Source organism: Oryctolagus cuniculus, chromosome 6, assembly GCF_964237555.1.
Source record: "Oryctolagus cuniculus chromosome 6, mOryCun1.1, whole genome shotgun sequence".
In the NCBI taxonomy this organism is placed as follows: Eukaryota; Metazoa; Chordata; class Mammalia; order Lagomorpha; family Leporidae; genus Oryctolagus; species Oryctolagus cuniculus.
In genome coordinates, this window is record NC_091437.1 from 53,897,404 (window position 1) to 53,916,265 (window position 18,862).

The 18,862-nt window shown below is 38.2% G+C and overlaps 1 protein-coding gene across 12 annotated transcripts in view; it reads left to right on the forward strand.

Moving 5' to 3' along the window:
* TENM2 (teneurin transmembrane protein 2) overlaps positions 1 to 18,862 on the forward strand; it is a 1,294,348-nt gene that overhangs the window by 93,554 nt on the left and 1,181,932 nt on the right. The window lies entirely within an intron of this gene.

Genomic DNA, 18,862 nt, shown 5'->3' on the forward strand with positions numbered 1-18,862 from the left:
ATAATTTTATTAATTTGGAATGTGTATAGACCCTGTAAGGCTAATGATAAGGTATAGGAGGAGATAGTAAAGACATGAATGCTTAGAATTAAATAATTTTTGTGCTTTTCTTTGTATTTTATTACCAACAGAAGTTTTTCTGTGAAAATGTCACAGTGAATAAAGAGTATACCTTGGGTGGCTAAGCAAGTTGGGAATGGTTTTAAGGGCCAGGAGTGATGGTGCAAATACCTTCAGAAGGTGTACCTAAAATGATAACTGGTTGAATAGTAAGTTTTGTAAGTGTGTATGTGGAAGGCTATATAGTGCCCAATGGGCATCCCATGAGGCTACAGAGACTATTAAATTAGAAATAGCAATAAAGCACCATGAAGTACTGTGGCACTTGGACATAGAATCTGGGATAAATGAATGTTCTTAAAAGTTGTATCTCCATTTCACTGGTGAAAAAGCTGAAGTCCAAGATACCGGCTTGGAATCTAACTCTCCACCATGGTTAGTTCTCCACAGTAGCTTGCAGTCACCTTAACTTAGCAGATGTGTGGTCTGAACAGGAACAGTTTTCTTGCTCTGTTGCTATTTTATTGTTTTCATTCTGAGAAAGGTATTGAGTTTATCAACAATGTTCAGCATAGGGAACTTTCTTTCTTTTTTCTGTTGTCTTCCAGGCCAGGTTCAGGCTGGTAGAACAAGACTGACTCAGTTAGAAAATCTTTCTGATGCCCAGGCAGGTGGCTCTCAGATCAGGTGCTCTCCTGTCATTGCCTGACACAGAAGCACGGGTCCATCTTTGCCTTTATTCTGTGGGGAACTAGAACCAGTGCTTGAGAAATCCATAATGTAGAGTTGCCAATTTTGGAAGAAATTGGAGGGTGTATGGCGAAATAGACTTGAGACTCTGGCATATCCTATGCTAACCCATCCGTCCATTCCCCACAAGTAACAGACCAGAAAACTGCAGTTAGAGAAACTGAGCTTCATGGGGCAGGACCTGGAAGAATGGAAGCTGTCGGGGAGACTGAGACCTTTTTTTGAGGTTCCCTGGGGTGTTTGCCTGACTTCGTTCTGTGCAGCATTTGTCCTCCATTTTTGTCTATCTTGCTCATCATCTTAATATCATTGAATTTCACCTCTGACACCTCCGTGTTCTGGTATAAGGTGACAAGATGGCTTCTCAGTGTGTGCTGGCCAGGGAGTGGTGAAGGATGGTGAGGATACTAAGGAGTGAAAGGTGGATAAGGTGTGAAGAAAGAGAAAAGGCTAAATGATTTCAGGGACTTCCTTGATAATAAAACCACATCTCATAATCTGGGTGTGGAAGATGAAAGCTGGAACATCTTGCTGGGTCTCCCCCAACGTTTTTCAGTGATGCGCCTCGTACACCAGCCTGCACATTCACTGACTTTCTCCCATGCCTTCATTGTGTGTTGCCTTCAGTTGGTGAGAGCAGTATTTTTATAACTTTTTATTGCAATCAAAAATGTTTGGAATTTTGGCTATATAAAGTGAGTCGATGCAGCACGGACTGGTTTGCAGAAAACTGTCAACTTTTGGAAGGTCTGGATGCTCAGTGGCTGGCACGATCTTTGACATTCTATCACACCTTTTTGCGAGAAATATCCACCTACTTTGAAAAGGACTCTGCCAAGCTTCTGCCCTCTGCTGTTCATTTAGAGTGTTATTTCCCACTCTTAGTAGAATAAATGAGAGTGGCTTTACCGTATTTTAAGCTGATTTATAAACAAAAGACAGTGTTTTTCCAGGATTTTTATTTCCTGCCCAGGCTTTTTCCTTTTCATTTTGGCTTATACCTGAAAATTTAAGTGCCCTTCTCTTTGCTCTTAAGAAGTAGCATCCTAATGTTTACGGTTTTCCTGGCTGGGGGTCACATTGCCATGTAGCTTATTTTCCTTAACTAAATGTATTTTAGACTCTATGTTGGATTCATAGGACACACAAGCAGTTAGCATAGATCCACAGAGCTTTCAGCCATCATACCTATTTTCAGTCAGACTCAGGAGAAATGCAAGTAGTGAGCCTATCATCACTAAAAATAGGATTTTTCACTGTTTCTCATGATTTAAATTTTGAACTTTAAAGAGAAAGCTCTAATAAGGGCTAAACCGAGTGATATCTTTCAGTATCTGATATTGTTCACAAGAATCCCCGCTTTAGGAAGACATTTGAGGAGAACCGAGAGAGATATGTAAGGGATGTGGTTTAGGAGATGTAGCCTACAGTAGATGATGTGGGGATTTAACTCCACATCAGTAGAAGACAAGCTGACACTTTCACTTTCTTTCCTTTTTAAAGGGTTCACAATAGTCACTATGTGCTGCTTATAGAAGTGACCAAGTCTACTTTAAGAAATAAGATTAACGCATTTTTTTTCTTTAGGATAACATTCATTCATATCTAAGTACTGGAGTTATTAGCACCATGTTGAAAGTATTACACCGAGCTCTTTTTCTTTCTCTCTCTCTTTTTTTTTTTTTTTTTGACAGGCAGAGTTAGACAGTGAGAGAGAGAGAGAGAGAGAAAGGTCTTCCTTTTTCCGTTGGTTCACTCCCCAAATGGCTGCCACTGCCAGCACTGCGCCGATCCGAAGCCAGGAGCCAGGTGCTTCTCCTGGTCTCCCATGCGGGTGCAGGGCCCAAGCACCTGAGCCATCCCCCACTGCACTCCCAGGCCACAGCAGAGAGCTTGACTGGAAGAGGAGCAACTGGGACAGAATCCGGTGCCCCAGCCGGGACTAGAACCCAGGGTGCTGGCACTGCAGGCGGAGGATTAGCCTAGTGAACCGTGGCACAGGCTTTCTCTCATTTTTTTTTTCATTTATTTATTTTTTTGCCAATGTAGAAACACCCTTTCATACTCAACAGCTAACCTTTAAGACAAGTGCATTTTGAGATGCTTTTCTCTCCACGGAAGCCTGAGTTGCCTCTTAACTTTGTGAGATTTACAACAGGTTTTTCTTAAACTTCACATTCTCTGCTATAAAATCATGCAATAGTACATATTTCACAAGATACTTTCTTGAGAATTTAAAGAATAAAATAGAATTTATATAACCAGTACTAATATGTAAGGCTTGTGGTGTTTTAGCATAATAATTAATAAAAAGGAGAAACACTCCTGAAATACATAGCAAGTACTCTATTTTATTTTTTTTCCTTGAATGTTAACTATCAAATCCAAATCTTTTTTAATCTTGAAAACTAAACTTCCAAGAGGTTAAATGTCTTACTCTAGTTTTCTCAAGTAGGAGGAATGGAAAACATTTTGTCATTACATTTTACTGTGGATACTATGTGGGCTTTTTTGGACAGGCAAAGTAATGAGATTATTTTAGAAAAACAGATATTATTATAAAGAACATGACATGAAAAGCTATAATCTAGTAAGTTAATTACATACATTTAAAATGGTGCCTTATTATGTTGAAATTCCCATTGCCACCAATGCTGATGCAGACAATGCTGTCATCTATGTTTCCTTCTTATCATTGGGATATGGATTTTGGCTTACAAGTTTCTGAGTGCATAAATCAGTGAGAGATTTGTAAATTAAATGAAAATGAATGTAAAACACTATTAAGTAGTTCATTTGGGAAATTGAAAAGGAATATTTCTGAATTGCTCACTTTTCTATTATATAACAGTTACTTTAAAAAAAAAAAGTAGTCCATAGCTGCACATCAGGATGGTCAAACAGAATGGAATTTGTGTAAAATTAAGCATTTTTAACAAGGTACAGAGAAAGTATAGGAAAAATAAATTATAAGTTCAATTTGACTGAAAAACAAAAATGTGGTTAAAATGTTAATATACATTTAATTTCATTATATATAATATAAATTCTAAATAAATCAGAAAATTATATTTCAAGTCTGAGTATTTGCCTGTGTGTGTGTATGAATACATACATACCCCAGTCCATAGAAAATGGTTTGCAGAAGTGGCATGTTAGTAAGAATACAAGAGTTGAAGGGCCAGCACTGTGCTATAGTTGGTAAAGCTGCTGCCTGCGATGTTGGCATCCCATATGGTCAATAGTTCAATTCCAAGCTGCTCCACTTCCGACCCAGCTCCCTAATAATGCACCTGGGAAAAGCAGCTGAAGGTGATCCAAGTGCTTGATCTCCTTTCACTCATGTGGAAAACCTGAAGCAATCTCCTGGCTTTGGCATGGCTCAGCCCCAACTGTAGTAGCCATCTGCAGAGTGAACCAGCGGAAGGAAGAGATCTCTCTTTATCTCCCTCTCTGTAATTTTTTCAAATAAATAAGTAAATCTGAAAAAAAGGAGTTTGAAAGCAAAGTCATACACAGAAAGTAAAAAAAAAAATCCATTTAATTTTTCTTATTCATGGCAGTGATATCCTACAAATCACCATGAATATGGAATTAATGAATTCTGAACTATTGCTTCTGGGAGAAAATGCAAGATTAACAAAAAGTGAACCTCTGGAACCAGTCAGCAGTTCAGTCCACAATCTTGCTTGGCAGGTGCTTCTGTCTGGAGATATCTCATTTAATATTTACTGTTGATTGGTTGAAACTGATCCCTTGGCCAGTAGGCATGGCCACCAGCACTATGGTTCGTGCCTGAACAAAGTTCATGAAATACATATGCTTTTTTGGTTGTAATGTTATGTAAAACATGCACAGCACAGCTTCCATGTGCTTAGAGACATGAAACAGCTCTCTAGCGCTATGCTTGGGGACCATTTTAAATAGCAAAAATTATTTTTAAAAATCATAATACTAATAGACAGTAAAGAGGGCACTTCCTTACAGTTGGGGAGATGAAAGAAGAGGCCAGAGCATTGTCTGCTTGTATGTCTGCCAGGGACGTGGAGCTTTGGTTGTTCTAATTTTTTGCCACTCTGTGTATGTCCATGGGTAACCTGGAAAGAACCATGAGTCTTGAGGGTCAACAGTACACTGGAGTGTGTGGACCAGTTCTCAAATACGAATTTACAAACAGTAAGGATCGAATCTCTCCTTCCTCCTCTCCCTCTTCCTCTCTCCCTGCTGATGCTGTAACAATTTTTGGAATAGATTACAAAGTTTATATCTGCCCTTCTTCCTAAACAATGCTCAAATTGTAAATTGAAATACTTACATTTTCTACATTGAAAAACAAATGCTAAAACTACCTAGAGGAAACAAAAGTAGTCCTAGTTTTTGGATCTGATATAAATTTCTCATATGAAACTTGGTATGATAGGATCACATAATTAACTATACGGTCAGTATCATCTTTAAAATAAATGTGGCAGTGTGCTTCCTACAACTATGTCTTAAACTCTTTCCTTGGTGACAACACACTACATGTAGCTGTAAGGGGAATCAGATTCAAGCTTTTCAGGGGTCATGCATGATCTCTGGTTATTACCTGAAATAAGTGGGGCCAGTGTTATGGCGTTGCAGGTAAAGCTGCAGCCCGTGATACAGGCATCCCCTATGTGTACATATTTGTGTCTCAGCTGCCCCACTTCCAATCTAGCTCCCTGCTAATATGCCTGGCAAAAGAAACGGGAGTTGGCCCAAATACTTGGGCTCCTATGCCCATGGGGGAGACCTGGATGAAGCTCCTGGCTTCACTTGTGCAGCCCTGGCTGTTGTAACCATCAGGGGAGTGAACCAGCAGGTGGAAGATCTCTCTGTCTCTGTCATTTCATCTCTTTGACTCTGACTTTGAAAATAAATAAATCTTAAAAAAAAAAAAAAAAACAAATGAATGCTGCAGTGTTTCTTGCTGTCTTCCATAAATGAAGTGTCTTCATTTGAAAGCTATGTTTGTAAGTTGAGCAGAAGATAGTTGGGATTAACATCTATGACACTGCCATTTTCCTTTCATGATGAAGTGACATGTTTTTAAAATTCATAAAATATAACATATTACTGAATTTGCTGACAAACTATCAAATATTCTTTTAAAAATAATGCCTTTGGTATTGTTAAAGGTTTGGTGTAGGAGATTACTCATCATTATTGATGGGAGTAAAAAGTACTTTGAAGGCATTTAATCTGTGACTGTAATAAGTATTGAACATTTTATGTTGAGAGAAAAATCAGCATTTTACATTTTTATGTGTCTAGAAAACTATTACATAAATTATCAGTTAAAATATGAGCAATTTGAAAGTAATCTAAATGTATACCAGTGAGGATTTGACTAAATAATGTTGTCCTTGCAAATATTGTCTTCTGTAAGGATATGGGAAAATATGGGTATGTTTTATATATTATATTTAGTACATTAAATTAAGTTGAGAGAGATATAACAAGAAATATTAAAGTGGTTGACTCTAGGAAGAAAGATAATGAATCATAATTTTAAATTTCTTTATTTTTGTTACTTTATCATAATTTTATATTGCTGTCATAAGAGGTATCCATAAAGTTCATGGAAAATATGTATTGTAAGAAAACCATGCATGGTTTTCATTTTTCGTTTGCACCAAAATATCTTTTAATTCCATTTTCTAAGAACTTTATGAAGTAACTTCCTGTAAGTTGGAGACGAATGAGAAGGCAATGGAACAGATATTAGAATTTGACACTGTTTGGAGCAAATTGAGAAAGTTAGTTATCTTGAATGTTGTCATCCCACTTTCACCAAAAATGTGGGAAATCTTGCTTTTCTTGAGGATTTAATCTCTGCCAGCAGAAGATGGTGTTATTCACATCAAGTATCATGGACAATCAACGCATTGGCAACATTATCTCAGGTAACAAAGGATGCTGTTTTTTCTACTTTGCCTTTGATCAGAATTCACCTTCCTAGGTATTCCTGACATATCTTTTCTTACTTCATATAATTATTAATTTAAAAAATTGATCCGATAAATGTTCTTTGTGTGCCTTTTAGGAGAGTATACTATGTCAAGTAGCATAAGTGGCTTAAAAGAAACTCTTAAGTCTTTCTTGCTGTCTCAAAGATTCAATTACAGTAGAAAAATAAATTGGTTCTTTAAAAAATGAAATAAGTGATAGAAAATTCAAAGGAAAGAGTTATCATTGTCCTTATCATTGTAGGCAGAACAGAAAAGGAAAGCATGAGAGAGAATGCATGGCACACAATGAGCTGTAAATAATGGGTAGGGATTTGAATAATAACAACTGCTTGTTGAGGGCTTCTTGCAAGTCAGCTACTGCATTAGCCTTTCTCTGCAACTACTTCAGAACATTTACCACAATGTATCCAGAAATTGATGGTACCTCATTTTACAGATGAGGAAAATGAGACCAGGGACCTTACACAACCTCCCCAAGGTTACAGAGCTCATAAATGACAGCAGATGTCAAACCCTACTCTTTTCTTCCTCTTCCCACTAAAGAGTCCTTATGTTAGGCATATGGTGTTACTATGTGGTCTCCTCTTGAATTTCAGTTTCTTGTGCAAGACAGGGTTAAAGTGACTTGCTACGCGTTGCCAAATAAGTGGTGGAGCTGGGAGCAAGGTCTATTTGACTTGGAGCCTAGGCTTCCTCAGTAACTACTTGTTAACTTGACAGTTCTGAAAAGTTGAATTTGGGCAAGTGTTTAGGCTTGTAGATACCCATGTGTAAAAAGTGCTTTCTTCACAGGCTATTAGGAAGGGTCAATTAGTTCTTTGTATAAAACTGCTTAAAACTTGGCAGGGTGTTTTGTGAGTATCCTATTACTGTTTTTGTTATTATTACTACTGTCACTAAAGTTTTGTTTGCAAAACAGCAAAATAACTATCACCAGTGGTACAACAGGACACTGAAGTGACAGTAGACCAAGGAGACAGTGATAGATCTTATTTTTTCAAATTTCTTCTAATACATTAATTTCTTCAAGAGAGCATCTCAGTGTACAGTTTGTATGATTTCAACAACTCCAGTAAGTGTGATAATCTCTGTAGTTTAGGAGGATAGTAGATTCAGAAAGAGTTTTCACTAACCAAATAATATATGCTTTGAAATTAGGAGCTTTAAAAAAATTAATTTTTCCAGTTACCTTCTGCTCATAAGAAACAGTACTGTATTTAACCTTTAAATTTGCTTTATATTTGACTTATTTTTTTAAAAAATATTTATTTATATGAAAGGGAGATTTAGAGAAGCAGAGGTAGAGAGAGAGAAGTCTTCCATCCGCTGGTTTACTCCCCAGAAGGCCACAGTGGCCGGAGCTGTGCTGATCCGAAGCCAGTAGCCAGGAGCTACTTCCGGGTCTCCCACGTGGGTGGTGCAGGTGCCCAAGGACTTGTTTCATCTTCTACTGCTTTCCCAGGCTATAACAGAGAACTGGATCAGAAGTGGAGCATCCAGGACTCGAACTGGCACCGGTATGGGATGCCGGCACTGCTATGTCACAGTGCTGCCCCCTGTATTTGACTTTTAAAATGAGAAACAAAAGTAAAGCAAGATAGACATGAGTTAGTGGCTACTGTGAAATAATGATTGAAATAAAACAGGGAAACAGTGCTCACTTAAGTTTGTATGAACTTGGGGGAAAACAAGAGATGAATAGACTCCAGGAAGTAACCATTGGGAACAAAAAGGAAGGTTTGCACCAAGAATTCGTGTGACATAAGCTGGATAAAACTCTCATTTTATTCTCATTTCTCCTGCGAGTTGTGGCAGTGTGATTCTGAGGCAGCACTGGTATGCAGATATACTTAAAGTGTGTGCTCCAAATCATAGCATCAGGGCCAGGGCTGGCCATGGCTACTCTGTCTGTCATTCAGGTTCAAGTATAAGACATCTTTTTCGGGGGTTGGCATTGTGGCATAGCATGTAAAGTTGCTGCCTGTAGTGCTGGCATCCCATTTGGGCGCTGGTTGGAGTCCCAGTTGCTCCACTTCCGATCTAGCTCTCTGCTATAGCCTGGGAAGGCATTAGAAGATGGCCCAAGTCCTTGGGCCACTGTATCCACGTGGAAGACCTGGAAGAAGCTCCTGGCTTCGAATGGGCGCAGCTTCTGCTGTTGCGGCCAACCAGGGAGTAAACCAGTGCATGAAGACTTATCTCTCTCTCTGCCTCCTCAGCCTCTCCTTCTCTCTCCTGTAACTCTTTTAAATAAATAAATAAATATTTAAAAAAAAGGAAATCTTTGAACTAGCCAGTTTTATCTGTGCTATGCTTCTTACGAATCCAAGCTCTGCAAAGATAGCACTCTAATCTAGGTTTCTTTGTTAATAAATTTCCAATCCGTAACCTACTGCTTGGGGCATAATAGGTGCTCAATAAATATTTTCCAAATGAATTGAGTAAATTCTGTGCACTGATGGACCATCAGTGAATTCACTTTATATTTGTGTGGTTCTATCTGAGAAGTTTGATGGGATTGGTATAGAGAGAAAAAGTGAATTAATTCCACATTTAATAGGTGTATGACCTTAAATGAGGTCAGCAGTGTCACTGTAGAAGTGTTTTGGAGACCTGCCACTGTCAGATGAAATGTCAGTAACACAGATGGAGATATTAAATCGATTTAAGAGGCCCAAAGCGCACGTAGATATCACTCTTGGGAGGACAGCTAGGGGCTTCAGGAGAAGAAATGTGACCGACCACTGAGTTTCCTTGAAGGAACAAAAGAGTTTTAATCATCAGGAGTCTTCGTGGATTGCCAGCAGTGGGGTGGACAAGCATGGCAGCAGGGCACTTAGGAGCAAAGAGATGCTGCTTCTGCATAGTGACATTGCTGTTTTCACAGGACAAGGAGCAGGATGATTCATGAGACACAGAATTCTGTACTGGACTCTGTGTGTGTGTGTGTGTGTGTGTGTGTGCAAAGTTAAGGAGGCCAAGGGAAATTCTCAGGAAAGTTCCCTCAGGGCTCTATGCTACCCCTCTACAACTTCTTTTTTATATCAGTCGTATTCTGAAAACTATCTGTTTATATTTGATGTGTGAAATTAGCCATTTACATTTACATCATAATTCTTTTTTTTTTTTTTTTTTTGACAGGCAGAGTGGACAGTGAGAGAGAGAGACAGAGAGAAAGGTCTTCCTTTGCCGTTGGTTCACCCTCCAATGGCCGCCGTGGCCGGCAAGCTGTGGCTGGCGCACCGCGCTGATCCGATGGCAGGAGCCAGGTGTTTATCCTGGTCTCCCATGGGGTGCAGGGCCCAAGCACTTGGGCCATCCTCCACTGCACTCCTGGGCCACAGCAGAGAGCTGGCCTGAAAGAGGGGCAACCGGGACAGAATCTGGCGCCCCAACTGGGACTAGAACCCAGTGTGCCGGCGCCGCAAGGCGGAGGATTAGCCTAGTGAGCCGCGGCGCCGGCCCCATCATAATTCTATAATTCTGCTTTTGGTATACTTCCTAAGCCAGTTATAAGAATTGGTCGTGACTTTTTTTTTTTTTCTAGAGTGGTACGAGCTTTTGCTTATGGATATTTTGTCATGAGATGGCACATCACACTTGACCAAGCTTATTGTGCATCTTTAAGTTCTGACTTCTTTGTCAAACAAAACCCTTCTAGCTTTACTAAAAAATTTCAAAGATATATTTGTATATTATTCAAAATTTTGCTTTAAAAGTCTCATAATCTCTGTGCTGTGGGATAGCTCAGGAGAACCATTATAGTTCTTTATGTATATGGAGTAAATTGAGAATCTTCACAGAATGGATATGTATTTTAGGCCAAATGTTAAAGTTCAATAATAATAAAAACAACAATAATAAATTATAGAGCCTAAAAATAGCAGTTAGAGACCACATAATATGGGCCACGCCTGCTAATGACTAAGTGTAAATTATCTAATTCAGTTCCCACAAAACCCCATGGGACATTGTGTGGTATCTCTTGTAATTCCTACAGTGTGTCAGTCGTTTGAACTTGCTTGGCTTTTTTTCTCACCTTCTATCTCCTGATGAGGCTGAACATACCCATGAAATATAAATCCTTTCAAAGTATATCCCAAGGTAGCATTATATTTACCACAATGCAAAAAAATCTGACTTTGTCTGCCTTGTTGCGTCCATAGCGGAAAACCCAAGCTGATACAGATGACAACTTTCTGGGTAAGCGGTGCTCATTCAGGGTTTGTTTTGATCAAATACTCAAAATATTACACGTAGATTTTTGTTATCTGAGGCTGATAGTCGCATCACCAACAGTTTCTATAATTTGAGGGTCCTAGTTAATAATTTGCTTAGCTCAAATATGATAGGATTATTTAATGGTAGATTTGTCGATCCCAGATCTCCAGAACAAACTCCAAATTGCTCTTTTTTACCCTTGAAGGCGACCTTAAGTGATAAAGAAATTCTCCTGACCTTGGAGTGACTCAAAGAGAATTTAAAGGCAAGACACAGCAGCACTGAAGAAAAGCTCAACATAAATTTGAATATGCTCCGAAGAGGGGGCAGTTGTCACCATGGTGATTTTATTCTCTCTTAGACTGAGCTCAGAATGAAAGAGGAGGAGTTTTCAAAGCAAAGACGCTGAAATAGGTGAATTAAAAATCTGGATACAATTTCTAGCTGTTAATAAAAATAAGATCTTTAGTTTGAAGTTTGGAGTCTGTATTCGGGATCAAATACTCAAGATAATGATTGTTAGGGAGACTGAGAAAACACACTTCTATTGTTAAAATATTTATCGGTAATTGGGAAGTTATTAATATCCTGCTACAGAGGGCTCTATTAGCATTAATGCTTCCTCTGTTAACATTATTGATTCTTTACCATTCACCATGCAATGTGTGAAGTGCTTGGCATGCAGTATTTCATTTAATGACTACAAAAATCTATCAGGTAGATGCTATATGAGTAGTTCCATTTTAAAGATTCATAAACTAAGGCTGATGGACACATGGCAGGCATTTTCATAAAGATACATCATTGAAACAAACCATTAAAAAGTTCCTTCCTCATGGAACTTGCTTTATAGTAGTTTGCCTAGGTCACAGAGCTTGTAAGCCACAGATAGAACATTCAAACCCAGATCAAAGTGGAAAACCCTCTCATAACAACTAGAAGCAGAGTATTAAAGCATATGTAAATATACTTTGATTTTAGGAATCCAGTTTCAAATAGGCTGCAATTCCATGCCAAAGTCTTGAGCAGAACAGGTAGGAAAATTTCTCATGTGGGTCTGAAGTGCTCACAGCTGTCGTTACGTTGGTGTCCCACTATGAGAACTTCAGCAATAAGCTACCCAGGATGTAACTGCTTCCCCATCTCTTATTACCTAGAAGCATCTCTAGACTTCCAGCAGTTGCTGTCATCCACAGCTGAAGAATTCATTTGCTGTTGGGAAGAGCCTTGCTCAGAAACAGAGGATATAAAGCAGAGATTTATCGAAACCAACCCTGGCTGCCATTGTGGTGACAGATGTCGCAGCTAGACCGCCCTCAAACAATCCTGGAATGACTCTTTGGAATTCTGCACGTGCCAGCAGTCATTTTCAGACCCCATGATTTTTTGCTTATGTTCTGCCTTTTAATTCTGTGTGACCTTCATCAGCTAGTCCTTTTCACTCTACCTGATTTCTGACTTTCAAAATTGGAGAGAGCAAGTCTTTACTCTTAGCAGCAACATTGACATTCTGGGAAGATGAGCATTTGGTGAATGTTGGTCAGTGTTTGTGGGTCTTACCCTCTTCCTCCTGACCCAAAGGTCCTGGTGTGGTTCATTGTTTGTCTCCAAACCCAGAGTCAAAACACCCTTCTTTTGTCTCTGTGACAAATACTCTCAAGAATGCCTAGCCACTATCTTTTCCCTTGATGAATTGCATTGAAGACAGCTGCTAAGTGCTGGTGTTTGCATGCACCTGTTTGTTTATTTTTTAAAATGTAATTGGGAATATGCCTGGAAGCGTGGGTCTATTTCTCCAGTGCACTCTAAGCAGATTTAGGCATACAGAAGACAATCACAGCCTTGTATTGTGCATCTATTGCATGCATGGTTCTCTAAATTGGCATTTTGCAATGATATAACAATCAGAAAATGCCTGGAATGCAAACTTGAAATGGGGAGATGAGACACTAAAGAGTAACTGGGAACACTGATTAAAAAAAACAACAACATCATAATCATAACTCCTTACCAAGCACTGTAAAGCTCTTTATCAATCCAGTCTGCATGTTAATGTGATCTCGGCAACTTCAACACACACACAGTCCCTGCCATCAGTGATTTTGATTTCAATGGACTATGGTGTGACCTACACGTTCATATTTTGAAAAAAAAAATTACTGAATTTTCTGCAACCAGATCTGGGAACCATCTCAATGTCTACCTTTCTCACCATTTGTGGGTGTCTGTCCCCATGCTCGTACATGGCCATCAGCTATTTAAGCATGTAGAGCTGATTCATGCTTTCGAATCTTTGTTTTATCTTGTCAATTCTGCAGCCATGCTATCCACTAGATCTTTACATGGCCTCTATTTTTGTGCTTTTTAACTCTGAACTCTGGAATGTGGGAGAGCCAAATCTTCTGGAATTTTGTGCTATGTACAAGTGGGGGGGGGGGTCCTAAATTATAGCCCTACCCTCTGTGCTACTCAGCGCTCTTTCTGGTTACTCATAGACCGACTTACCTTGTTGTTGTTGTTGTTGTTGTTTTTTTTTTTTTTTTTTTTTTTTTTTTTGTCCAAGCACTAACTAAATCAAAATTTTTATTGGCTATTTTTATTTTCTTTCATTTTCATCACTGAAATGTAGAGACCAAGACCTGTTCAGCACTTACATTTCTGGTACCTAATACACTACCTTGCATACAGTAGATACGCAGTTAACATCTGTTAAATGAATATTCTGTGTGTGAACAAAGCCCATGATTTCTTCTACACCACAGTAATATGTTGTGGTATTAAGTTAGTTGGAGTTCATAAAAAAATCTTAATAGTTGAGATAAAGTTTGGAGGAGATTGCCAACAAAGGAGTGTGGTTTTTGGACGTGTTGGGAATTTGTTCTTTGTAAAGGAGAGGTGTCCCTTAAGAGCTGAAACAAGTGTTGCTCAGAACAGAGAAACTAGTTTGCTTGGCTGGTGCAATAAGGCTGTGATTAATAAAATTAATCCAAGGGTGGTTGCTTCCCCTAGTGGTTAAGACACTAATTAGGATGCCTGATTCCCACACTGAAATGGCTGGGTTGGATTCCTGGCCCTGGCTTCTGATTCCAGCTTCCTGCTGAGGCATTTCCTACGCAGTGGTAATGATTATTCAAGTGACTAGGTTACTGCTTCTCAAGTAGGAAACCTAGGTTGAGTTCCCAGCCCCTGGCTTTGGTCTGACCCAACCCTGCTCACTGCGGGGATTCTGAGAATGAACTGGCATATGGGAACTTCTTCTGTCTATGTATGTCTCTCTCTTCCTTTCTGTCTCTTAAAATAAATGAATGAATTTTCAATATAAAGTGAATCCGAGCCAGTGAGATATGAAATCACTTGAAATTAAAATAGTATGTGGAAATAGAACATAATTGAATCATGTGTACATGTAATATGACCTGTGCTGCAGTAGAGAATATAGCATGTCCTCAATTCTCTTAAAAAACTGTAAAAGCTATAGAAGTATATATTTTCAATTAATAAGCACAGAAAACTGAGAAGCAGCTAATAGTGATGATGACATTTCCCAGGGCCATTTATTGAGTGCTTTCTTCATTGATGGCATTGGAACATATATTTATGTTCGTTACATCATTTTAACCTCATAGAAAACTTGTCAGTTGCTAACATATACCATTTACCATCAACAAAAGTGAGACTTAAGATAAGTCAGGCAACTGATTGAAGTGTCACCCCAAATAAATGGTTTAAATAGAATTTGAGTACAGGGCCATGGATCCCAAAGTGTCTGCATTTACCTGAAATGTTGCACCGCTTTATTTGGACCTAGTGTTATATAGCAAGATCTTGATGGGTGACCCCTTTCATGCTAATTGCATCTCACTAAACTAAAATTTTAGCAGAACTTCAAAGATTCTGAGTGAAAATTTATCTCACATTTTCACTACAGCATTTGGAACATGAAATATAATTTTACAAAAGAGGAATGTAATGTATACTGCCCAGATCCCTAGGCCACAGAAAATAAAAATGACAGTTTTAGTTTCAAAAATTTTCTTAAATAAGAAAAGGAAGGTATTTTTATTTTTGCACGTTAAAATTTGAAGGAGAGATAGACACATCAAGCTCTTTTATTGGCTGGTTTATTCCCCCCAGATGCCCACCACAGCTGGGAAATGAGCCACGCCAAAGCCAGGAGCCCAGGACTCGATTCAAGTCTCCACATGGGTAGCAGGCCCCAAGAACACATAATGGCCCCAGAGCCATTACTTGCTGCCTCCCAAGGTGCACATTAGCAGGAAGTTGCAATGGAGAGTAGAACAAGAACTCTAACCCAGGCCCTGTGATGCAGGATATGGTTGTCCTAAGTGATGACTAAACCACTGCTTCAAATGCCTGCCCCTGTATGGTGTTTTATATGCTACAGATAATTTTTAAACACAGCAATAGCATGTAACAGTTAACAAAAGACAAAGCAGTTTGCTGTATTTTAAAGTACTGTACTAGATAGAGTATTTTGCCTACCCAGTTTTTGGTTTATTCTGAAGTCGAATGCTGATGCCTGGTAGTGGTTTAATTAGAATAGAGTAAGAAAGATGTCTGATGATTTTGTCCAGATTCCAAAGGAGATTAGAGGCTCTTTTAAAGAATTTAGGTGGATTGCAGTTGTTTCATTACATTTCATGCCATGTGATTTCCTTTCAAACTGGGTTTATTTTTTTTTCATTTTGTGTCACAATAATATTCTTCTTAAAGCATGCTGAAATTAGGAGTGGGAAGGTGGCAGGCATTGAACAGAATGTTCCTGTCCAAGTAATATCAAAATACAAGTGCATTCCATTTATTATCAAGTACCAGGGACTAAAGACAGAGGAAGGAGCACGGAGGGAGGGATTTTAAGAAAGAAATGTCACTTGGGTTAGGCCCAGTTGCCAATGGGTTCTTGGCCTGGATTAATCCACTGGTTTTCCAGAGTCTGAGGGTTTGCGCAAGCATCTGCAGGTTGGACAGAAGCTGGCTGAGGAAAGGCTGGCATTTCTGTGAACTGAAAAGGCAAAGCTGCTTTGCAAGGCCTAAGTGCTCTCAGCTCAGGGGAGGAGCTGCTTTCTCTGGTGATGGAAAGGATTGACAGATGATATAAAAAGGTAATTCCTGCTGAATTCAGGTACCAGTGTAAAGAAAGTACCAGCTTAGGATAAATAGCCTCAATTGATATTGAGTGCACAGGTGGGCCTATTTTTCTTTTTTTTTTTTTTAATGATTTATTACCGTCAGAGAAGAATGGTAACAAACCATTCTAGTATATTTCCTTTAAAAATTGGAGCTACTGCTGATTTGTTTTAAAAACAAATAGTTAATTCAAAACTAACAGAATTCTCCTTTTTTTAAAAAAAGATGGTAGTTGCTTATTTACTTCATTTCAAAGGTTTTTTTTTAAATTCAGTCTCCCTAGCAACAGAGACATCTGTCTCTATTCTCTTAGTCATTAAAGCCAAAGAAAGTAGCTGCTTCAAAAATAATAAAGGCAATTTCTATGAATTGGGTGACTGTTAATTGTTGCCAAGAAATCTTAGTGAGATAATGAGGCATACAGCAATTGACAAAGATCTTTTCATTGATGTATGAGCTTCCAGCTAGCCCATGGTGGTTAGCTAATATATACAGTACCATCGATGAGGTATTGTGTGACTTGCTATGTAACACAAATAGAGAAGTGATCTTTACTCTTTCTAATTTCTTTGAGAAGTGTGGCTTGCTGTGATTTTTCTGATTGCTTAGTAACTAATCATACCTCGGGATTCCAGGGAATGTATTTGCCCATTACATTTCATGAAAGTAGAAGGGTTTGAAGCCTTTACAATGGAGATCAATGCAACAAATAGTATAGTAGCTGGTGGTGGTGTTAAAACACAATATACTTCTTATTTGAGTTGTAGATTGTGCAAAACCATTTGAGAGAAAATAGTTAAAATTGCACTAGATTGTAAAATGCATATTGGCATTTGTGCTAAAACTGTTTGCAAGCCCCTTATAATGAAACCTCAATCACCCTCTACAATAGCTTCACTAATAAACACAAAACAGTTTTTCAACGCTCTCTGCTTTCCTAGCAGCCAAGGAAGCAAATTATATTAAGTCAGTATTTTTTATAATCGGCCCTATGTTTGGCACATGCCTGGTTGTATGTGAAACTGCTGTTAAATGGGTAATAACAAAAGGAGAAACCAAGCAAATAGAAACAGTTTTTTATGATTTTTTAAAGGAAATACAGGTCTGATAACCAGATGAATAATAGCCTTTTGCAACACTGACCTCAGAGGCCTATTTTAGTGTCATGTAGGGGCTGGGGTTTGATTATAAATGGGAAATGTCAAAAATGCTGAGTCTAAATTCAAACTTAGCTTGTGTACAAAATTTACATATGTATAGATAACTATCAAGGAAAATACAAAGGATATTAAATGCATATCAATTTTACGGGGTTTTGAATGAAGAGTTTACTTTTATTGTTATATGTTGTGATATACTTGTAGTATAGATAAGAAACAGAGGAACAAAAACATGTTTTTAACCTCCCAGTGACATTGTTTCATGTTAAACTGTAGGTATATATAGTTTGGTACATTATACAAGTAATTAAGCCTTTCTGGTTGGGATTTGGCTAAGATGTTAGAATAAAATTGCATGCATAGTTAAGCGAATCCTTTTCGTTTAGGAATATTTTTATAATTTGCGAAGTATTTTTCTTTTAAAATCCTCTAAATACAGATATTTCTAGTAAGTGCTTATGAATATAAATGCATAAAAGACATTATCTTTTAAAAATTACAGTTTTCATCTGCATAATTTCACACTGTTAAGGTGACAAACTGTTAATTTCCTTTCAAGATGCTTCTAATATAATAAAAGGAGAAAGAATGTTCCTAACAACCAAGTAGAAATAGACTTGAATAGCTGGTGGTGACTTTTTATCGAAAGTTTAAAAAATGCAGTGTAAAGAAAATCTTGGCACTTGATGTGGCATTTATGACATACACCAAGACTCTCAGAGTCACAGTACTAGATTTGTTGATCAAGTTTTACCATATTGTCTATCAGCATGTCATTTAACAGCGGGTTCCGATGGCGGACTTGAGATGAGTACTTGTGTCACGCTAGGGCTGTATACAGGAATCATCTCATCTCTACATAAGAGTCTGGAAAACTGTGTTCCTTGAACCACATTTGAGCTGCCACCTATTTTGGTATGATCCATGAGCTAAATACTGTTTCCATATTTTCATATAGTTGAAAGATATTTTTTATCTTTAGTGCCATGATACATACAGTTAGAAAGTAAGTACCTATAAATGAGGTCTAAATGAACACAGCATAGTCATTGCTTTACATATGATCTGTGACTGCTTTAATCTTGCTTACAGCAGAGTTGAATAACTGTGGCAGAGATAGTCTGGGTCACAAAGCCTAAAATATTACTTTAATTGGTAATTAATTAAAATGTTAATTATTCTCTGGACCTTTTCAGGAAAAAGTTCTCTGACAGTAGCTCTAGATTTAGGTTTTCCTGTGAGTGTGACTTGAAAGGAAATACAGCTGATATAATAGTTAATATGTGCTGCATGTGATGAAAACTTTCCTTTACCCGGTATTGTGCTGATTGTGTCTCATCTCTCTGATTTCCCATAGTAGATCTAGAATATGGATACTCATTACCATTTAGTAGACAAAAAAAAAAAAAGGAGAAAAGAATTGCCTGAATGCATGCAAACAGGATATGGTAGAACAAGGATTTAGAACTACATTTGTCTCAGGGAAAAATTCATATTTTTTAACAACTGCATTGTAGTCCCTCCTGAAAT